This window comes from Rutidosis leptorrhynchoides, chromosome 11, assembly GCF_046630445.1.
Source record: "Rutidosis leptorrhynchoides isolate AG116_Rl617_1_P2 chromosome 11, CSIRO_AGI_Rlap_v1, whole genome shotgun sequence".
Taxonomy (NCBI): Eukaryota; Viridiplantae; Streptophyta; class Magnoliopsida; order Asterales; family Asteraceae; genus Rutidosis; species Rutidosis leptorrhynchoides.
This window is the reverse complement of record NC_092343.1, coordinates 244,341,399-244,367,435: the sequence shown is the minus strand read 5'-3', so window position 1 is coordinate 244,367,435 and position 26,037 is coordinate 244,341,399.

Here is a 26,037-nt window from a genome sequence, read left to right as displayed (position 1 = left end):
ATTAATACAGTTAAGTTATGTGTATTAAATATATTTTTTTTATATAAAGATCCTTTATTTGTTAATTTAACAATAATACTAGATTAAGGATAGTAATAATAATGATAATAAAGATAATAATACTTATACTTAGTAATAATAATAATTTTTAATAATAACAATACCAATAATGATAATAATAATGTTTATTAATAATAATAATGATAATAAAGATAATATTACTGGATACTTAATAATAGTGCTAATAATAATCATAATTATAACCATAATCATAATAATAATAATAAATGATACTTTGTTCATGTATTAGTAATGATAATAACAATAGTTATAATACTAATAACAAATAACAATAACAATATTAATTAGAAGTAATAATAATAATAAGGAAATAATGAGATTACAAAAGGAAAAACTACCTTAGAACTCCCTTAAAAAAAATGCACCCGATGAGGATTGAACTCGAAACCTCTCGAAATCCGTCACCTCCCTTTAACCTTTCGTTCCAGACTGTTTTTCTGATTATCTATACAAACCCATTTATTTAAACCTATTTCTTTTATGCATCATCTTCTTCATAACCTTAAACCCATTTATTTCTTCATCATCTTCATAATTAATCCTAATCATTTTCATCTTATCTATTAATTACGATCATCATCATAATATTATCATCATTTCATCGAATCCATCATCATCTTAATCTCTAATCATAGTCATAATCTATCATACTATCCTTACGACACCATTATTATAGTCTCACATTCATTAACTCACGGGATCATCATCAACTTCATTATATGCGTATCATCATAATCATTTTATTACCAACACCAGCATCGTGATCTTCTTATCACTTCATGATCATCATAAAACTGAAATTATCATCGTGTAATCCCATCATCACTATTATCATTATCCTATCGTATTTCAATCTAATCCAACAACCATTTAACCTTCAACCCAAAAGCATACTAGTGCACGGCCCAACAAAATAATTAAAGAAACCGATGCATTGCAGCCCCATGGATGATCCAAAACAAAACCCGTAAAAAAAAAATGAATGATAATGGAATAAAGGCGCAAGTGGGATTCCACGATTCAGTTTAGGGAGAAAAGAAAACAAGAAATGTCGGTGGTGTAATCGAGCAGTAGGAAGGAGAAATAAAAAAAAAACGCATCATGCTATCCCACTATCCTCTTTAATAATGTAAGTGGGGTTATACTTTAGGAAGATGTCTGCCATAATATGAGGTAGCAAGCTTTTATAAATTGCAATTCATTCTATAATCAAATCAGCTGAGTGGCTTACATAAATTCATCATTTATTGTCAAGACTTTGCCTCATTCTCTTGATTTTACCTTCGATACTTTCTAACAGAATTAGGAGCATCGAGTTCAACAGAAAACCGCTAATAATTGTTGCAGGTGTGTTACTTGTAGGGGGTTTTACAATTAAAAGAGGAGAGAGAGAAAAGAGGAAGGTGGTTGCGATGGTTACGGCTTCATCGAGCAAGGATGATGGTGTCTGTTATTATATGTAGTTGATGGTGGATCGTGGCTCAATTGGAACAAGAGAGAACTTGACACGATAGTAGTTGTAGAAGAATAAAAGAGTGATGGTTGGTTTTGTTTCGAGGTCGATAAAGAAACAGAAAAGAAAAGTATACGATGAAGGTGGTGATCATATGTGGTGGCGGATACGGGTTGATCAAGGTTGTTATTGACAGAGAGCAAAAGAAGCAAGGCAAGAGGAATAAATAAATATGATAAGGATGGCGGTTTCAAGGGTGACCGTGGTGGTTATGGTGTGTACCTTGGTCGTTCGAGTCTTGCAATGAGCTAAGAATTCCATACAGGCAGCAGTGATGAAGGTTTATCAAGCAAGGTGTTTGTGGATTGGATATTGATAATGTGAAGTTAATTGATATCATTTACAGCTGTAGCTGTTCGTTTTCTACTCATATATGGTCGACGGGAATCAAAATCCAAAGGAGAAGAAAACAAAACAAAGAAAAAAAATATTTAGGAATCAGATAAAGTAATTAATTTAGTACAATTGATTTTGATATGTTAGTTTGATTGGTACTTAAAGTTAATTAGTCAGAAAAATTTACTATCGACCTCTAACAGAATTTGTTTGTTATAGAACTTTTGGAATCAATCTGTACTAGTTGGGAGACACCAAACAAATTAGGATACAGTTTGGAAAACGATTGAAAACAAACTCATGTAATTTTCTTGTGTTAATACATATATATTCAGTTATATTTATATACTAGTAAATATATAACTGTATAGGTATTTATATATATAAATATATATTTGTAATTTATTTATATATACTCATATATATCTGATTTCTTTTTATATCTGATAATATATCGGTATACCTATATATATAATTATATAATTGTATTTATATATATATATATATATCCGCATTTATTTATATAGTTCATATATCTGTTTTATGTATTTGTATATATATAAAATCTGTATATGTCTGTATGATATATCTATATATCTGGTTATTTAATTATATCTGTATTTTATATATCAAGGAAGCATAATATTATTTATAATACAACTTTAATATTTAACTTTATTGTTAATAAAAATAACAAAACTAATAATAATAATAATAATAATAATAATAATAATAATAATAATAATAATAATAATAATCGAGAAAATAATAATGTTAGTGATCATAATAATACTAATAAAATGAGAATTTTTGTAATCAAGTTAATAATACTTTTAAGAATTATATTTTTACCTGCATTTACATATTATCAGTTATGTATAGAATTTATGTACATATTCAAACTGCTATTTATATATAGTTTTGTTCTAAATATCAAGTTTTATTATTCAGGTAAATATGTTAATTATATATATTGAAACAAGTAACCTCAAAGTCTAATATTATACATTTAATACTTTGCTAATGTCGACAAATTATGTTCGAAATCATTTACGTTCTATATACTCTATATATTCCGCATAACAAGTTTTAGTTATTTTAAATTATCTTTCATAAAGACTAAATCACATAATAGTTCATTAATATATTTAACTTATTATATATAATTATTTGCATATATATTTATCTATATATACATTCCTGTTTACATTTAAAAGTTCGTGAATCGTCGAGAATAGTCGAAGGTCAAATGAATGTATGTAAATAGTAAAAATAAATTTTGAGACTCAATATTACAGACTTTGCTTATCGTGTCGGAAATATATAAAGATTAAAGTTTCAATTTGGTCGAAAATTACCGGGTCATCACAGTCTCATGAATAATTTTTGGACCTGTGAGTTGAGCATTCCCAACGTCATTCCAGCTGACAGGAGACCTACACTTTCTACCATACAGAGCTTCAAACGGTGCGGATTTAATACTTGTATGATAGCCGTTATTATAAGAAAATTCAGCTAGTGGCAAATACCTATCCCACCCATTACCAAAATCAATAACACATGCTTGTAACATGTCTTCTAACGTTTGAATGGTCCTTTCACTCTGAACATCCGCCTGGGGATGATAAGCGGTGCTCATATCTAACTTAGTTCCTAAGGCTTCCTTTAAGGATCGCCAAAACCTCGATACAAATTGGCTGTCTCGGTCTGAAATAATAGATCCAGGAACACTATGTCTAGAACCAATATCCTTCAAATACAAACGAGTAAGCTTCTCCATCGAGTCTGTTTCCTTAATCGGTAAAAAGTGAGCTGACTTAGTGAGTCGGTCAACAATCACCCAAATGGTACCATAACCACCCACAACTCTCAGTAACTTCGTAATAAAGTCCATCGTAATACCTTCCCACTTCCACTCGAGAATTTCAGGTTGCACCAAAAGTCCTGACGGTTCTGATGTTCAACTTTAACCTTAGCACAGGTCAAACACTTAGCCACATACGTAGCCACATCTGCCTTCAAATGAGGCTGCCAATACAACTCCTTAAGATCATGATACATCTTTCCTGAACCAGGAATGAATAGAGTACCTAGACTTATGAGCCTCATCTAAAACAAGTTGTCGCAGATCACCAATCTTCGGAACCCAAAGGCGTCCCGTAAAATACCGAGTACTATCGGTTCGTACCTCTAACTGTTTACTTAAGCCTCGGACCTTCCCGTTACAAAATTCTCCTCCTTCAAGGCTTCTTATTGTGCTGCAAGAATATGCCTTGCGAGGTTTGTTCGAATGGTCATATTTAAGGCCCTAAACCTATGAGGTTCAGTCCTCTCTTTACGACTTAATGTATCGTCCACAACATTAGCCTTCCCCGGATGATATAAAAGTTCACAATCATAATCGTTCAACGTCTCAATCCATCTTCGTTGCCTCCTATTCGACTGTTTCTGATCAAGGATATGTTGAAGACTTTTGTGATTAGTGTACACAGTACATTTGACCCTATATAAGTAATGTCTCAAATCTTGAGTGCGAACATAACAGCAACTCCCAATTCTAAATCTTGGGTTGTATAATTCTGCTCGTGGATCTTCAACTGACGTGACGCGTACGCAATGACTTCCTTTCGCTGCATCAAGATGCAGCCAAAGCCCTGACGCGAAGCATCACAATAAACAACAAAATTGTCGTTGTAGTGACCCGAACTTTTCCATGTTTATATATATTAATTGAGATTGATATTTACATGATTAAATGTTTCCAACATGTTATGCAATCAAACTTGTTAAGACATGATTAACTGAAATATGTTTCATATAGACAATTGACCACCCAAGTTGACCGGTGATTCACGAACGTTAAAACTTGTAAAAAACTATATGATGACATATATATGGATATATATATAGTTAACATGATACTATGATAATTAAACATATCATTAAGTATATTAACAATGAACTACATATGTAAAAACAAGACTACTAACTTAATGATTTTTAAACGAGACATATATGTAACGATTATAGTTGTAAAGACATTTGATGTATATATATCATATTAAGAGATATTCATACATGATAATATCATGATAATATAATAATTTAAAATCTCATTTGATATTATAAACATTGGGTTAACAACATTTAACAAGATCGTTAACCTAAAGGTTTCAAAACAACACTTACATGTAACGACTAACGATGACTTAACGACTCAGTTAAAATGTATATACATGTAGTGTTTTAATATGTATTTATACACTTTTGAATGACTTAAATACACTTATCAAAATACTTCTACTTAACAAAAATGCTTACAATTACATCCTCGTTCAGTTTCATCAACAATTCTACTCGTATGCACCCGTATTCGTACTCGTACAATACACAGCTTTTAGATGTATGTACTATTGGTATATACACTCCAATGATCAGCTCTTAGCAGCCCATGTGAGTCACCTAACACATGTGGGAACCATCATTTGGCAACTAGCATGAAATATCTCATAAAATTACAAAAATATGAGTAATCATTCATGACTTATTTACATGAAAACAAAATTACATATCCTTTATATCTAATCCACACACCAACGACCAAAAACACCTACAAACACTTTCATTCTTCAATTTTCTTCATCTAATTGATCTCTCTCAAGTTCTATCTTCAAGTTCTAAGTGTTCTTCGTATATTCTACAAGTTCTAGTTACATAAAATCAAGAATACTTTCAAGTTTGCTAGCTCACTTCCAATCTTGTAAGGTGATCATCCAACCTCAATAAATCTTTGTTTCTTACAGTAGGTTATCATTCTAATACAAGGTAATAATCATATTCAAAATTTGGTTCAATTTCTATAACTATAACAATCTTATTTCAAGTGATGATCTTACTTGAACTTGTTTTCGTGTCATGATTCTGCTTCAAGAACTTCGAGCCATCCAAGGATCCGTTGAAGCTAGATCCATTTTTCTCTTTTCTAGTAGGTTTATCCAAGGAACTTAAGTTAGTAATGATGTTCATAACATCATTCGATTCATACATATAAAGCTATCTTATTCGAAGGTTTAAACTTGTAATCACTAGAACATAGTTTAGTTAATTCTAAAGTTGTTCGCAAACAAAAGTTAATCCTTCTAACTTGACTTTTAAAATCAACTAAACATATGTTCTATATCTATATGATATGCTAACTTAATGATTTAAAACCTGGAAACACGAAAAACACCGTAAAACCGGATTTACGCCGTCGTAGTAACACTGCGGGCTGTTTTGGGTTAGTTAATTAAAAACTATGATAAACTTTGATTTAAAAGTTGTTATTCTGAGAAAATGATTTTTATTATGAACATGAAACTATATCCGAAAATTATGGTTAAACTCAAAGTGGAAGTATGTTTTCTAAAATGGTCATCTAGACGTCGTTCTTTCGACTGAAATGACTACCTTTACAAAAATGACTTGTAACTTATTTTTCCGACTATAAACCTATACTTTTTCTGTTTAGATTCATAAAATAGAGTTCAATATAAAACCATAGCAATTTGATTCACTCAAAACGGATTTAAAATGAAGAAGTTATGGGTAAAACAAGATTGGATAATTTTTCTCATTTTAGCTACGTGAAAATTGGTAACAAATCTATTCCAACCATAACTTAATCAACTTGTATTGTACATTATGTAATCTTGAAATACCATAGACACGTATACAATGTTTTGACCTATCATGTCGACACATCTATATATATTTCGGAACAACCATAGACACTCTATATGTGAATGTTGGAGTTAGTTATACAGGGTTGAGGTTGATTCCAAAATATATATAGTTTGAGTTGTGATCAATACTGAGATACGTATACACTGGGTCGTGGATTGATTCAAGATAATATTTATCTATTTATTTCTGTACATCTAACTGTGGACAACTAGTTGTAGGTTACTAACGAGGACAGCTGACTTAATAAACTTAAAACATCAAAATATATTAAAAGTGTTGTAAATATATTTTGAACATACTTTGATATATATGTATATATTGTTATAGGTTCGTGAATCAACAAGTGGCCAAGTCTTACTTCCCGACGAAGTAAAAATCTGTGAAAGTGAGTTATAGTCCCACTTTTAAAATCTAATATTTTTGGGATGAGAATACATGCAGGTTTTATAAATGATTTACAAAATAGACACAAGTACGTGAAACTACATTCTATGATTGAATTATCAAAATCGAATATGCCCCTTTTTATTAAGTCTGGTAATCTAAGAATTAGGGAACAGACACCCTAATTGACGCGAATCCTAAAGATAGATCTATTGGGCCTAACAAATCCCATCCAAAGTACCGGATGCTTTAGTACTTCGAAATTTATATCATATCCGAAGGGTGTCCCGGAATGATGGGGATATTCTTATATATGCATCTTGTTAATGTCGGTTACCTGGTGTTCACCATATGAATGATTTGTATCTCTATGTATGGGATGTGTATTGAAATATGAAATCTTGTGGTCTATTATTATGATTTGATATATATAGGTTAAACCTATAACTCACCAACATTTTTGTTGACGTTTTAAGCATGTTTATTCTCAGGTGATTATTAAGAGCTTCCGCTATCGCATACTTAAATAAGGACAAGATTTGGAGTCCATGCTTGTATGATATTGTGTAAAAACTGCATTCAAGAAACTTATTTTGTTGTAACATATTTGTATTGTAAACCATTATGTAATGGTCGTGTGTAAACATGATATTTTAGATTATCATTATTTGATAATCTACGTAAAGCTTTTTAAAAATTTTATCTATGAAATAAAGGTTATGGTTTGTTTTAAAAATGAATGCAGTCTTTGAAAAACGTCTCATATAGAGGTCAAAACCTCGCAACGAAATCAATTAATATGGAACGTTTTTAATCAATAAGAACGGGACATTTCAGTTGGTATCCGAGCGTTGGTCTTAGAGAACCAGAATTTTGCATTAGTGTGTCTTATCGAGTTTGTTAGGATGCATTAGTGAGTCTGGACTTCGACCGTGTTTACTTGAAAAATGATTGCTTAACAATTTTGTTGGAAACTATATATTTTTAACATGTGAATATTATGTGATATATTAATCTCTTAATGCGTTTGATATTATGTGATAGATGTCTACCTCTAGAACAAGTCCCATTGACTCACCTAATAATAATGAAGAGTCAAATGTAAATTGGAATGATTCGTGGAATGATTCACAAGTTCTCGAAGAGGAACCGGAAGAAGAGTCGGAACCGGAAGAAGAATCGGAACCGGAAGAAGAATCGGAACCGGATGAAGAAATAGAACCGGTGGGGGAAATAATAAAACGGTTAAGTAAAAGAAAATCCTCAACCAACCGACCAAGGTTAATTATGGTCAATGGTGTTTCCGCCAAGGAAGCAAAATATTGGGAGGATTACCAATTCTCCGATGAATCGGATTCCGACGAGAATTCCGATGATGTTATAGAAATTACCCCAACTGAATTTAAAAAGGCAAAAGAAAATAATAAGGGAAAGGGCATAAAAATAGAGAAATCTAATTACAACCCCGATGAACTTTATATGTATCGTCAACCCCCGAAGTCCTTAAGTTGTAACAATGACCCGGGAACCTCTAAACCACCAGGTTTTTCTAAACCAATGTGGAAAACGACGGCTCGTATTAGGGGAACATCATATATCCCTAAAAACTTGGCAAAACGAACCAAAACTGAAGAAGAAGAAACAAGCGAGTCGGAATAAGATAGTTGTATTTGTGTGGTGTAATATATGTAATATAGTGTGCTTATGCTCTATGATATATGTAAAAATTGCTTGTATTAATAAGTATTTTTTTTATGAATCTAACTCTTGTCTATTTTACAGTATAAAAACACAAAATGGATAGACAACCCAATATTTTAAGAGACCTACCCGGAGACATGATTGATGAAATCTTGTCTAGAGTCGGTCAGAATTCTTCGGCACAACTATTTAAGGCGAGATCAGTTTGTAAGACATTCGAAGAACGTTCCAAGAATGTCTTGGTTTATAAAAGGCTTTCGTTCGAAAGATGGGAGATATCACATTGGGAAATCCATAAGTTACGATGTGTTTACTTTGACGCATATATTGCGGGGAACCCGAATGCTATTTTACGCAATGGGTTAAGAAATTATTTTGACTCAATATATCCGAATATTGGACTTCGTGATTTAGAAAAAGCGGCTAACATGCAACATAAAGAAGCATGTTATGCTTACGGATTAGTAATGTTCGCTTCTCACCAAAGTGAGAACAAGAACATCGGGCTACAACTATTAAACAAAACGTTTCCACAAGTGACGGAGTCGGTAATTGGGGTAAGAAATGAGGTTTTTAGATTGTTACGGGACTGTTGGACATTACGTAACCCTCGTCCCTTTGACGACGTTACAACACGCTGTCATATCAACGGCCATAACGGTTATGTTCCACAAGACCAAGGATGGGAAGTAATCCTAGTAAAACCAGAATGCATGACTTGTTTCTGGACGTATGAATTACGTGTCTTTATTGCCTTTGCTGAACGACTTGTGTACTAGCTAGAATTATCTTCACAACCATCTTGTATCAAATTTATTGTGTGCTATATTTCATGCTATATGTAAAATAAGCGGTATTGTAAGTTTGTAAAATATTGTGTAAAAGTTTGAACGCGAAATATTATTATAATCAGTTTTTCATATAGAATTGTAGTAGTTGAATTGTATATTAGCTACTAAGTATGAACTTAACGGGTAGGTACTACCCGAATTTAAACTTATAAAACGCTAATATGAAGAAAAAGCTTTTATAAATGAGTTCATATTATGCTACGAAATACTATTAACTACTCTTAATATTCTGTATGATTAACTTGTTCCATTTGACTATTTTAAAGGAAATGGCACCGACTACTTGACACACCGTGAATATGAATGAAGAGGAATTCCGTACTTTTCTAGCTTCAAACATAGCCACAGTACAGGCTGCGCTACATACCAACAATAACCTTGGATCTAGCAGTACAGGAAATCGTGTAGGATGCACCTACAAAGAATTCACTGCCTGTAAACCTTTGGAATTTGATGGAACCGAAGGACCGATCGGATTGAAACGGTGGACCGAGAAGGTCGAATATGTGTTTGCCATAAGTAAGTGTACTGAAGAGGACAAAGTGAAGTACGCTACGCATACCTTCACAGGTTCTGCGTTAACATGGTGGAATACCTATCTAGAGCAAGTGGGACAAGACGATGCGTACGCACTACCATGGTCAGCATTCAAGCACTTGATGAACGAGAAGTACCGTCCCAGAAACGAGGTCAATAAGCTCAAGACAGAACTTAGAGGGTTACGAACCCAAGGATTTGATATTACCACGTACGAAAGACGATTCACAAAATTGTGCCTATTGTGTCCGGGAGCATTCGAAGATGAGGAAGAGAAGATCGACGCGTTTGTGAAAGGATTACCGGAAAGAATCCAAGAAGATATAAGTTCACACGAGCCCGCCTCCATACAACAGGCATGTAGAATGGCTCACAAACTAGTGAACCAGATTGAAGAAAGAATTAAAAAACGGACTGCTGAAGAGGCCAATGTGAAGCAAGTCAAAAGAAAGTGGGAGGAAAACGGTGATAAGAATCACCAATACAACAGCAACAGCAATTACAAAAATAATCGCAACAATTATCCCAACAATCGCAACATCAATCGCAACTACCACAAACGGCCCAACAACAACAACAGCAACAACAGCAACTACAACAATCATCCCAACAACAATAATAACCGCAACAACAACAACAACAATCAGAAGCAGCTATGCCAAAGGTGTGAAAAGTATCACTCGGGGTTCTACACCAAATTTTGCAACAAGTGTAAAAGAAATGGTCATAGCGCGGCAAAGTGTGAGGTCTACGGTGAAATGTCCCGTTCTTATTGATTAAAAACGTTCCATATTAATTGATTTCGTTGCGAGGTTTTGACCTCTATATGAGACGTTTTTCAAAGACTGCATTCATTTTAAAACAAACCATAACCTTTATTTCATCAATAAAGGTTTAAAAAGCTTTACGTAGATTAACAAATAATGATAATCTAAAATATCCTGTTTACACACGACCATTACATAATGGTTTACAATACAAATATGTTACAACAAAATAAGTTTCTTGAATGCAGTTTTTACACAATATCATACAAGCATGGATTCCAAATCTCGTCCTTATTTAAGTATGCGACAGCGGAAGCTCTTAATAATCACCAGAGAATAAACATGCTTAAAACGTCAACAAAAATGTTGGTGAGTTATAGGTTTAACCTATATATATCAAATCATAATAATAGACCACAAGATTTCATATTTCAATACACATCCCATACATAGAGATAAAAATCATTCATATGGTGAACACCTGGTAACCGACATTAACAAGATGCATATATAAGAATATCCCCATCATTCCGGGACACCCTTCGGATATGATATAAATTTCGAAGTACTAAAGCATCCGGTACTTTGGATGGGGTTTGTTAGGCACAATAGATCTATCTTTAGGATTCGCGTCAATTAGGGTGTCTGTTCCCTAATTCTTAGATTACCAGACTTAATAAAAAGGGGCATATTCGATTTCGATAATTCAACCATAGAATGTAGTTTCACGTACTTGTGTCTATTTTGTAAATCATTTATAAAACCTGCATGTATTCTCATCCCAAAAATATTAGATTTTAAAAGTGGGACTATAACTCACTTTCACAGATTTTTACTTCGTCGGGAAGTAAGACTTGGCCACTGGTTGATTCACGAACCTATAACAATATATATATATATATATATATATATATATATATATATATATATATATATATATATATATATATCAAAGTATGTTCAAAATATATTTACAACACTTTTAATATATTTTGATGTTTTAAGTTTATTAAGTCAGCTGTCCTCGTTAGTAACCTACAACTAGTTGTCCACAGTTAGATGTACAGAAATAAATCGATAAATATTATCTTGAATCAATCCACGACCCAGTGTATACGTATCTCAGTATTGATCACAACTCAAACTATATATATTTTGGAATCAACCTCTGAAGGTATTCCGTATGCCCGAGAGACATATTAAATTAATGTGGCTAATATGTTATGATCCAAGTCGGGTCATACCCAATAACAAACTTACCGACACCTTGTACGTATTTAATCTTAACGATTGGATCATTGATTAAATACGCGACACTTGAACTTTAAGAAAACGGTTTTCTGAGATATTACTTGATGTATACATATATATGTATAAATTATGGAATAACTTATATATATTATGGATTTAATTATTTATAGGTTAAATAATTAATGTATTTATGTTACATTTTATATAATTTAGTTTTATATAAAATGTATATATATAAATATATGGAAGTTTATAAAAATTAAAAGGTTTTATAAAAAAACTAATTCTTTTATAAAACTAATTTTTTATAAACTTGTTGGTAGTGGCATTGGGAGTCAAGTGCACATGCTAGAGATTCCTTCTTTAGTGTGCCATGCTTTTGCATCATTCTATAAAACATGTCCATTGACTCATAGTCACTACTACACATGCATATACACAAAATACATCAAAAAAAACTGCATAAAAATCTCTCTAGCTGCTGCTGTATGCCGTGGGTGTTTAGGGGAAGAAAAAGGTTCTTCACTAGTTTATGCAAGCTCATATTAAGTGTCAAATAAATCCTAACTAAAAGATAGGGTGTTGGTGCAAAGTTTGGGGTATAACTACTTGAGGTTTCACACTTTTGGAGCTCCATTCAACATCATCATCTTCATTCCTTACTAGCAAGCTTGGAGTAGGTATAATCTATTTACTTGCTTGTAGTTTGTAAGTATATAACACAACTTGATCCTTATTGGGATTTAACTTTAATTGGTTAAAGATTAACAAGTTCTAAATGGTAATTCTTACATGCTTCTGCTTTAATATGATTCTTAAAATGTCTTAAGCATTTTGTAACTTGTTAAATCCCAACAATGGTATCTAGAGCCGAAGTAGTTGAAATATACTTCGAGATAGTTATTAAACTCACTATATATTTTGCATTTTATGTACATGCATGATTGTAAAATGCAAAAATTTATGGTTTTGGGTGGGTTTATTATATGACCGAATTTATGGAGTTCCAAAAGTGGGTTTTGGTTCTTCCATTTGGTTCATACTTGGTTGTATGTTAAAGTTCACAATCTAAGCCTTGACCTTGTGTTTGGTTGCATGCATGGTTGATTTATATTTATTCAATTGATTTGTAATAATATTTATTCATTTGGCATGTAATAATTCATTTGGTTATGTAATTTATTTTATATTTGGTATGTAAAATAGATTAGGTTGTAATTTCTTTTTTTAGACAAAAATGTATTAGGATATATTTTGTAAATTGATGAAGATAATGAAGACTTGAAGAACACATGAAGAAGCATTTGGATGCAAGATTAAGTGGGAGATTTAAAATCTCCTACTTTGTGTAATTACCCTTACCCGGTGGCATTTTGTTTTCGGCTAAACAAAATGCTTACCAAAAGGCTTGATTGTGAACATGTTGTTTTGCATGCTTGGTTGTTTATTGTATGATTGTGGATTGTATGTATGCTACAAGTTAATCACACAAGTCAACAACAAACTAAAATGGCAATTTAATTGGTTAAATTAAACATTATTAACAACATGCAAAACGTAAATTTAAATGGTTAAATTAAAAACGGCTAAAAGGAAATTAATAAACGGTTATTAAGAACATGATAAGGATCGTAAATATAAAATGGTTTATATCAAGTAATTGGTTAAAATTACAAGATTTGAAAATGGATTTCAAATGAACCATACACTAAATGCATGTTGGTGTATGGTATATATGTTTTCTTAAACTAGAATTAACGAAAACTTAAAATCCCTTAATCGACAAGGTAAACAAGTTTAACGCCATCCTTTTGTGGGACACTTAAACATAGTAGGGAACTCATAATGGGATAAAGGTCACCTAACCGTTATGAGCTAACCAATATGGTTAAGGTAAAATTCGCATGCTTGTGGGATAAAGGTCACCTAACCACTTGTATGTTAATTTTACATGTTTACACAAGTAGGACGACTTGATTTGGGAATCATGAACTTAGGGTCACCGAAGCATGATGAACAAATAGGCGTTGATGGGATAATATGCCATGCAAAAGGATTGCATGATCCCATAATTTAGAAGTTGCAAAAGGATTTCAATTGTCATATAAATGACTACCTAGCTAAATCAAATAACGGGATAAAGGTCACCTAACCGAAATTTGATTTACCGTTGGATTCTAATATTTAATAAAACAATTATATATAAAAGGGTATTATTTATTAAATTTGAAATCAATACTTAAATGAACTTTGTTAATTTTGTAGATGGCCGCTAATAACAACAACAACATGCAAAACGCACCACTTAACCTAAACAACCTATCGTTAAGGTCTCTCCTTGAGAAAGACAAACTCAACCATACGAACTTTATGGATTGGTTCCGTAATCTTAGGATTGTCCTCAAACTCGAGGATAAAGCGTATGTGTTGGAGGACCCCATTCCCGATCAACCCGACATGGATGATACGGAGGGCATGGCTTACTATGACAAATATTGTGCCGATTCGGTGCAAGTTGGTTGCCTAATGCTTGGGACTATGATACCCGAACTCCAAAAGGATTTCGAACATCATAATGCATATGACATGATAACGCAATTGAAGGAGATGTTCCTTCAACAAGCACGTGTCGAGCGCTTCGAAACGGTTCGAGCGCTACATGCATGTCGTATGGATGACACCCAATCCGTCTCCTCCTATGTCCTCAAAATGAAAAGCCTCATTGATCGCGCAAACCGTCTTAACCTTAACATTTCCAATGAGCTAGCCACCGATCTTATCCTAAACTCCTTATCAAAGAGGTTTGACCAATTTGTAATTAATTACAATATGAATGGGATGGATAAGACCATTGGCGAACTACATGGCATGCTCAGGACGGCGGAAACTAGCATGGGTAAGAGGGCTTCACCCGTACTAATGATCAATGATGGTGGGTCCAAAGGTAACAACACCTCTAAGCCAAAGGCGGCTAAGAGGAAAGGACCCGCCAATCAAGGCAAGGGAAAGGGGAGGATGGTGACCCCAACCAAAAACAAGAACAAGAAGCAAAAGGTTGCCGGACAAGCAAACCCTAAGGAAGACCCGTGCTTCGGTTGCGGTGAAATGGGTCACTGGAAATGCAATTTCCCGGTCTACCTTAAGGAGTTGAAGGAAAAGAGGGATTCGGGGCAATCCTCAGGTAACATATATATGGTATATATAGAGCTTAGTATTACTTCTTCTAATACATGGGTATTAGACACTGGATGTGGAACTCACATTTGCAATTCTTTGCAGGGGTTCAAAAGAAGTAGCAAGCAAACGGGAACATCAAGTCTCTTTATGGGTAATGGAGCCAAAGTGCAAGTGAAGGCTCAAGGAGACTTTGTATTAAAGCTTCCAAGTGGTTTGGAACTTATTTTGAACAATGTTTTGTATGCACCGGATTTATGTCGAAACATTATTTCAGTTTCCTGTTTAAAACAATATGGTTTTAATGTTAATTTTATTAATGATGATATCCATGTTTGTTTAGATAATGTATTCTATTTCAAGGCTTCGCCTTCAAATGGAATTTATGAATTGGTTCATGATGACACATCATCTAGTAGCTCAATATACCATACTAGCACCAAGAAACTCAAAAGGGATTTGAGTGATTCCTACTTATGGCATTGTCGCCTTGGTCACATAAACAAGAATCGAATGCATACACTCCAAAAGAATGGCCTTTTGAAATCAAATGAACTAGACTCGTTTGATGTATGTGAATCTTGTTTACAAGGCAAAATGACTAAAGCACCTTTCAAAGGGACCTACGAAAGGGCTAAGGACTTATTGGGATTAATACATTCGGATGTATGTGGATCCTTTAAGCCCATATCTAGGAATGGTGAAAGATACTTCGTTACTTTCATTGATGACTTCAGTCATTTCGGATATGTCTACTTGTTAAGATATAAGGACGAAACTTTTGAAGCATTCAAAGAGTATCAAAACGAAGTACAAAATCAACTCAATAAGACAATTAAGGTACTTCGAACCGATAGAGGAGGTGAATACCTAAGCGATGCCTTCCAAGATCATCTTAGAAGTTGTGGGATTTTCTCGCAACTTACTCCACCCGGGACACCACAGCTTAATGGTGTGTCCGAAAGGAGGAACCGAACCCTAATGGATATGGTTCGATCTATGATGGCTAGAAGCTCGTTACCTCTATCATTCTGGGGTTATTGTCTATGCTCAGCGGCTCGTATTTTAAATATGGCCCCAACCAAGAAAGTGGAACGAACACCTCATGAGATGTGGTTTGGAAAACCTCCATCTCTATCATACTTAAAGGTATGGGGATGTGAAGCTTACCCTAAGCGTTACTTCCCTAATAAGTTGAATGCTCGATCCACGAAGTGTATCTTCATAGGATATCCCAAGGATGATATGGGATACTATTTCTATGATCCTTCCGAGCAGAATGTATTTGTTGCTCGGAAGGCTGAATTCCTTGAAACTAAGTTCCTAATGGAAGGCAAAAGTGAAAGGAAGATAGATCTTGAAGAGGTTCAAGATCAAGTAGATGATACACAATTGGCTGACACTAGCACTCAACATGAAAATGTTGAGAGTGATCAGATGGATGATCAAAATACACAAGACGTTCGCAGATCTGGTAGGATTAGTAATCCTCTTGAGAGATATGGGTTTCTCATGGATGGTTGCTATGTGGTTGATTTGGATGAACCAATAAACTACCAAGATGCTTTATCAAGGATTGATAAAGATAAATGGCAGGAAGCCATGAACGCTGAGATGCAATCCATGTATGACAACCAAGTTTGGGAACTTGTTGAACAACCTACTGGCTCAAGGCTAGTTGATTGTAAATGGCTTTTCAAGATGAAAACAGACATACATGTAAACTTGGATACATATAAAGCTAGACTTGTAGCAAAAGGTTTCACTCAAACTCAAGGGGTTGACTATGATGAAACTTTTTCGCCTGTGGCGATGCTAAAGTCTATTAGGATATTACTTGCCATTGCTGCTCATTATGATTATGAAATATGGCAGATGGATGTCAAGACCGCTTTCCTAAACGGACATCTTGAGGAAGATGTCTATATGGTTCAGCCTGAGGGTTTTGTTGATCCGAAATATCCTAAAAAGGTATGCAAGTTAAAGAAGTCAATCTACGGATTGAAACAAGCATCTAGAATGTGGAATCATCGTTTTAATGAGGAGGCCAAGAAATTTGGCTTCATTAAAAATGGTGATGAAGCTTGTGTGTACAAGAAAGCTAGTGGGAGCACTATCATGTTCTTTGTATTATATGTGGATGATATATTATTATTTGGAAACGATGTTCCGGCAATGCAAGGAGTTAAAACTTGGTTAAGTAAATGCTTCTCCATTAAGGATCTTGGAGAAGCACAATACGTTTTGGGGATTGGGATCTACAGGGATAGATCCAAGAAACTGATAGGTTTGAATCAAAGTGCATACATTGAAAAGATCTTGAAAAGGTTCAAGAAGGAGAACTCTAAGAAAGGTTTGGTACCTATTCAAAAGGGAACACTTCTCAGTTCATCTCAGTGCCCCACCACAAAAGATGAACAGGAGAGAATGAAGAAAGTCCCATATGCGTCTGCTATTGGATCGATCATGTATGCAATGATATGCACTAGACCGGATGTGTCATGCGCCCTTAGCCTGACAAGTAGATACCAGAATAACCCAGGAAACAGTCATTGGATTGCTGTTAAAAGTATATTGAAATACCTTAGGAGGACTAAGGATATGTTTCTTATATATGGGTCTGGTGAGGAGGAACTCGCTGTAAAAGGTTACGTGGACGCGAGTTTCCAAACTGATCGTGATGATTCTCGATCACAATCCGGTTATGTCTTCACATTAAATGGAGGTGCAGTCTCTTGGAAGAGTTCAAAACAGGATGTTGTTGCTCTATCCACTACAGAGTCGGAGTACATCGCCGCATCATTGGCAGCTCAGGAAGCTGCATGGATGAAGAAATTCATCGACGACTTAGGAGTAGTCCCTTCCATTCAGGACCCTCTTGAGATCTTTTGTGACAACGAGGGTGCGATTGCACAAATCAAGGAACCTCGTGCTCATCAAAAGACACGTCACATTGAGCGGAGATTCAACTACATAAGGGATGAAGTTGAAAAGGGAAAGATATGTATTCGCAAAGTTCACACAGATCTTAATATAGCGGATCCTCTCACGAAGCTCTTACATGGATCAAAACATGCAGGACATGTTTGTGCATTAGGGCTTCGATATTCTAGTGATTGGTCATGATCTGTTTTAAGTATTGTAACGGAACGAAATTGTTCAAACTCATTAATATAATTATGGTTTAATTTATTTTGAGTTAAGTTCCTATTTTGCATATTTTATCCATGAATAAGCAATTATTCTAAATTCCGTAGTCGATCACATTTGTGGGAGCAAGTATGAGGTTTAGACTATTATGAACTTGGATTGGTATACATTCACGGGATGAATGTGGGGCAAGGTTGTAACCAAGGTTCATAGATATTTGTAGTATACAAATATTGGAAGACCCGCCCTCAAGATTTACTAAATGGAGCCTTTGTGGTTGATCACATGTAATCTTGAGTAAAAGGCGAATATCATAGTATCCTCTGACCTGAGATACATATTGGATTCGGATATTTACTAGGTATTGTGCCTTGATTCTTTCCTTCGCTATTCTGAAATATGGTAGTTCACAAGGAAGAGCTCAGGCATAATGCAAGGTACATATTTAGGACGTATGTAGTCAAGATGGAATTTGTCCCTCTTATTCGTTGAGAGTCAGATGTCTAAGGCCTGATAAAGTTAGATCTAGAAGAGAGTGATCACTCTGTGTCTCTTGGATTTAACATGACATCTAGGACAAAAGGATGTGATGAAAGATTCACCTATTCATATTCGAGATGGGAACTCGAAAGGGATGATGTTATTGAATGGCACAAAGTCATAACACATTGGGGGTGATGGACGGTCGTTAGGTGGTATCCATCACTTGCATTAATTTCTTATGTTTCTCGTGCAAATGGGAGATTGAAGGTATTCCGTATGCCCGAGAGACATATTAAATTAATGTGGCTAATGTGTTATGATCCAAGTCAGGTCATACCCAATAACAAACTTACCGACACCTTGTACGTATTTAATCTTAACGATTGGATCATTGATTAAATACGCGACACTTGAACTTTAAGAAAACGGTTTTCTGAGATATTACTTGATGTATACATATATATGTATAAATTATGGAATAACTTATATATATTATGGATTTAATTATTTATAGGTTAAATAATTAATGTATTTATGTTACATTTTATATAATTTGGTTTTATATAAAATGTATATATATAAATATATGGAAGTTTATAAAAATTAAAAGGTTTTATAAAAAACTAATTCTTTTATAAAACTAATTTGTTATAAACTTGTTGGTAGTGGCATTGGGAGTCAAGTGCACATGCTAGAGATTCCTTCTTTAGTGTGCCATGCTTTTGCATCATTCTATAAAACATGTCCATTGACTCATAGTCACTACTACACATGCATATACACAAAATACATCAAAAAAACTGCATAAAAATCTCTCTAGCTGCTGCTGTATGCCATGGGTGTTTAGGGGAAGAAAAGGGTTCTTCACTAGTTTATGCAAGCTCATATTAAGTGTCAAATAAATCCTAACTAAAAGCTAGGGTGTTGGTGCAAAGTTTGGGGTATAACTACTTGAGGTTTCACACTTTTGGAGCTCCATTCAACATCATCATCTTCATTCCTTACTAGCAAGCTTGGAGTAGGTATAATCTCTTTACTTGCTTGTAGTTTGTAAGTATATAACACAACTTGATCCTTATTGGGATTTAACTTTAATTGGTTAAAGATTAACAAGTTCTAAATGGTAGTTCTTACATGCTTCCGCTTTAATATGATTCTTAAAATGTCTTAAGCATTTTGTAACTTGTTAAATCCCAACAACCTCAACCCTGTATAGCTAACTCCAACATTCACATATAGAGTGTCTATGGTTGTTCTGAAATATATATAGATGTGTCGACATGATAGGTCGAAACATTGTATACGTGTCTATGGTATCTCAAGATTACATAATATACAATACAAGTTGATTAAGTTATGGTTGGAATAGATTTGTTACCAATTTTCACGTAGCTAAAATGAGAAAAATTATCCAATCTTGTTTTACCCATAACTTCTTCATTTTAAATCCGTTTTGAGTGAATCAAATTGATATGGTTTCATATTGAACTCTATTTTATGAATCTAAAGAGAAAAAGTATAGGTTTATAGTCGAAAAAAATAAGTTACAAGTCGTTTTTGTAAAGGTAGTCATTTCAGTCGAAAGAACGACGTCTAGATGACCATTTTAGAAAACATACTTCCGCTTTGAGTTTAACCATAATTTTTGGATATAGTTTCATGTTCATAATAACAATAATTTTCCCAGAATAACAACTTTTAAATCAAAGTTTATCATAGTTTTTAATTAACTAACCCAAAACAGCCCGCGGTGTTACTACGACGGCGTAAATCCGATTTTACGGTGTTTTCCGTGTTTCCAAGTTTTAAATCATTAAGTTAGCATATCATATAGATATAGAACATATGTTTAGTTGATTTTAAAAGTCAAGTTAGAAGGATTAACTTTTATTTGCGAACAAGTTTAGAATTAACTAAACTATGTTCTAGTGATTACAAGTTTAAACCTTCGAATAAGATAGCTTTATATGTATGAATCAAATGATGTTACGAACATCATTAATACCTCAAGTTCGTTGGATAAACCTACTAGAAATGAGAAAAATAGATCTAGCTTCAACGGATCCTTGGATGGCTTGAAAGTTCTTGAAGCAGAATCATGACACGAAAACAATTTCAAGTAAGATTTCCACTCGAAATAAGATTGTTATAGTTATAGAAATTGATATAAGTTTGAATATGATTATTACCTTATATTAGAATGATAACCTACTGTAAAAAATTAAGATTTCTTGAGGTTGGATGATCACCTTACAAGATTGGAAGTGAGCTAGCAAACTTGAAAGTATTCTTGATTTTATGTAACTAGAACTTGTAGAATATATGAAGAACACTTAGAACTTGAAGATAGAACTTGAGAGAGATCAATTAGATGAAGAAAATTGAAAAATGAAAGTGTTTGTAGGTGTTTTTGGTCGTTGGTGTATGGATTAGATATAAAGGATATGTAATTTTGTTTTCATGTAAATAAGTCATGAATGATTACTCATATTTTTGTAATTTTATGAGATATTTCATGCTAGTTGCCAAATGATGGTTCCTACATGTGTTAGCTGACTCACATGGGCTGCTAAGAGCTGATCATTGGAGTATATATACCAATAGTACATACATCTAAAAGCTGTGTATTGTACGAGTACGAATACGGGTGCATACGAGTAGAATTGTTGATGAAACTGAACGAGGATGTAATTGTGTAACAGCTCGAGTACAACCCGTAGTGGATATTGTCCGCTTTGCCCCGACGCACGGTGGCTCACGGTTTTGTTTCTCTGGACTCACCCTCAAAACGCGTCCACTAGAGGAGGTATCCACACCCTTTATAAGGGGTGTTTCGTTCTCCTCCCCTACCGATGTGGGATGAGTTCTCACACTCTCCCCCACTCAGGACACTGCGTCCCCGCAGTGCACATCGATGCAGGCCCCAGCTCTGATACCATCTTGTAACAGCTCGAGTACAACCCGTAGTGGATATTGTCCGCTTTGCCCCGACGCACGGTGGCTCACGGTTTTGTTTCTCGGGACTCACCCTCAAAACGCGTCCACTAGAGGAGGTATCCACACCCTTTATAAGGGGTGTTTCGTTCTCCTCCCCTACCGATGTGGGATGAGTTCTATGTAATGACCCTACTTTTTCCGTTATCTTTTGCCGTTAATTATTTAACGACCGTTAATTGTTATTCGTGACACGTCATTTCTATGACCTATATTATTATTTTTGTAATAATATATTAATTATTATGTGTTATATGAATATTTGTATTCATATTTCAAGTTGTACGTTTCTACGTGTCGCGGATTTCTATCCGGCGAATATTTTCGATTTTCAAACCAACGGTCGAGCTTTTGAGATTTTTAAATTCTAATTATTTTAAATATGATATTTTAATGTCATATATTTATATATAGTGTTTATGTATATTTTTCGTCGCGTATTTGTTATCTCTCCGAATTTTCAATCGCGTAGTAGCGTTTTCGCGTTTCGGGCTTCGTTTGGGCGTTCGGACCACAAGAGATTATCCACATGATCAAAGTGGGCCATGTGGGGCCCACCCCTTGCCAAATTCAGCCGAACATAGGCTTACACCCCCACCATTTCTCATTTTCCATTTTATTTCTAATTTACACTTCTAATTTTCACCTAAAACCTAATTTTGTGTTCTCTCCTCTCCCTCCTTTCATTTTGGCCGAACCCTAGCACACTCCTATCATAATATTTGGCCAACATCATCAACCAATCAATTCTTCATCATTTTTCAAGGCTAGAGACATATTCGGGTTGCTATTTTCCCGTTCTTTCATCCTCTTCTTCTCGATTCTTGATTAGGGTATATACATAAACCCTAGCTTTTTCATTTTCAATTAATTTTTCTGTATTTTGATGTTATATTGATAGTATGATAGTTACATGTTATTGTATTGATGATCGTATGCATAGAATTACTCGTAAACATATGTTTTCGGTTTGATATAATTGGAACAGCAGCTTTTTCGTGTGTTTCTGCTATTGTGACTGATATAAAAGTTAAAATAAAGTATCTAGATGAGTTTCTCTCATCAAGACATTAATTTTAGACTCCGGATTCATGTCGTTTCGATTCCCGGAGCCCTAGATATGATCAAAGTGGTATTTTGTTAAGATTGAAATGTGATTTTGGTATGAACCAGGTTTGGTCCGACTTTGTGACCATAATTGGTGACTCTAGGGTGTGTTAGTGTGTTAGGACTGATGGTGGGACTAACTTTCATGTTCGGGTCATCTCAATCCGAGCCACGAATCACCCGTTGCGTCTAAAACACGATTTTGGTTGAATTGAAGTTCCAAGTAGTGAATTGGCTGTACATCACGACTTGTGGGATGTTATTGGGGTGTTCTTGAGTGTACCAAAGTGTCGGGTGGTTTGCTTAGGCGGAGATATATGTAAGGCTCGCCGAAAATCGACACCCGGGGCTCAGGATACGACCCGATGAACTTTTGATTTAAAACTTGTGACTAATTATTAAACTTATGATATAAATAATGGATTTCATTATTATTTAATTACTTATGATAAAAAAAAGTAATTATTATTATTTACAACTTATGATATATATTTATTATATCATTTAATTAATACTTATGATTTAATTAACATTTTAATTAAACATATGATAAATGATACTTCATTATTAATGGAAAATACTTATGATAAGTATTAAACTTATATTATGAGATTACAATTATAAGACTTATAATAAGGATTAATTAATTATTTAATTATTATAAGGCTTAGTTATTATTTAATTATAATTTAATTATTAAATACTTATGATTTAATAATTATAATTAGAAACTTATGATATGATTAATAATTCATTATTAATTAATAATACTTATGATATGATTTAAAATTTATTATTAATTAATAACACTTACATTATGACTAATATTTAATTAATTAATTAAATACTTGTGTTATATTAATTATACCATTTAAACTTATATTAACTTTAATAATTCATTTTAATTTAATTAAACTTATGTTATGACATAATTAGACATATTTAACTTTAATAAACGTTATAACTTATATTATTATTATAACTTACACTTTTAAAATTTACATTGACCATGTTTGACCAAGGTTGACTTTTGAGTTGACTTTCGGTTGACTTTGACTTTCAGTTGACTTTTGTTGACTTTCTAATTAAGGAAACTTTCCTAACTTATAAACTTTCCTAAAATAGCAACTTTCTAAATTTGGAAAATTTCCAAAAATAGAAACTTTCCAAAAATAGAAACTTTCTAAATTTGGAAACTTTCCAAAAATAGAAACTTTCCAAAAATAGTAACTTTCCAAAAATGGAAACCTGCTAAAAATAGAAACTTTCTAAAAATAGAAAGTGTGTGTCCGTACGCTGTTCCGATCAAACCGATGCATGTTGAGTATTGTTCTATGTCTACTTGCAATATGTACAATAGCTATCATACTAAGACTTGACCTAAGTTAGTTATTTATATCGACCTGCTTTATTTATAGGTCGGCGTTGTGATCATTCATGATCACTTTACTTCATTTACTGTTCGCATAATTGTGTGGTTACTTCGTTTGCTAATAAGGTGAGTTATAGTCCCATTTTTCTATTTTAAATCTTTTGGGATGAGAATACATGCAATTTATTTTATATTTTGGACACAAGTGGAAGTTGGTTTAAATTATTCATTGTGAGTTGAACAAAAATATTCCCTAGTCTGGTAACTGTAATCACTGGTTTCTACTGGTGAACGCGAATCCTACGGATAGATCTATCGGGTTTGACAACCCCATTTCGAGCTAGTCGCGCTAGCAATTTATAATCGGAATGTTTAGTACTTCGTATTTTGTTGTAGATACACTTGTTCGGTGTATATTATTTATTGTGTTTGGCAAGGGTAAATAAATGGTTAAGTGGTTACCAGGTGGCTCACGAAAAATGGAATAATGTTTTATTATATGTTTTCTAGCATATAATTTGGTGGTCCAAAAAGGAGTTTTTATGTTTTCAAACATAAATTTTTGTTGTTTAAATTAAATATTGTTTGCAATATTAAACCTATAATTCACTCAACATTTTTGTTGACAGTTACTCGCATGTTTTATTCTCAGGTTCATGATTGATTGCTTCCGCTGTGCTTAGAGAGTCTGCATATTTATGATGGCAGCTTTTGTTAAACATTAACTTGCATTCTATTTTGTTACATTAAATAGTGGTTGTTTGTTGACTTTGTTTTGGTCAACTTTTGGTTAAAGTATTATTGTATAGTTTTTCTAAACTTATACATTTTAGTAGATTTCCTTTATAGGAAATCATTTTTAAATAAAGAATGCAAGGTTGTTTTATTAAATTCATATAGAGTTTCGATCAAGCTGTGGGACCAAGTGACGGAGCCGTTAGGTGTTTTGACGGAGTCGTCACAGTTGGTATCAGAGCTCTGGTTGTAGGGAATTAGGCTGCATTGATGTCGTTACCCGAGTCAATAGGGTGCATTAGTGAGTCTAGTCTACAGCCCGGCCTATTATATATTACTATATGTGATTATTTGTATCGTATTGGTATGTATATTGTTATCATACATACATTTCTATTATGTTCTGAATCCGGGAGGAACTCCCATTCCGATTTAAACGTATTCTCCGACTCATGCGAGTTCATCTTTTATGGGAACACCTCGGTTAGTGAAACCGAGGGGGGGTGACATTCTTGACTTCTGAAATTCTTGACATTTCTATGTCATAATTTGTGTTTATTGATATAACATTTGAGTTACATTAGGTGTTCTAAAATTCTCGGCATTTCTATGTCATCTATTATGGTTATGTATATAACGTTTGAGTTATATTACGCGAGATGTCATTCTTGACTTCTAAAGGCTCGGCATTTCAATGTCAGCTACTGTGTTTGGGTATATAACATTTTTGTTACATTACATGCCATTGTGCCGTTGTGCCTATGTGCTTTGGTTTTTGAACCGAAAAACGTCATCCTTGACTTTTAGAGATTCTTGGTACTTCGAAGACATTTTCATGTCACCATTACTCCTATTCATTACTTTCGATGTCTTTGT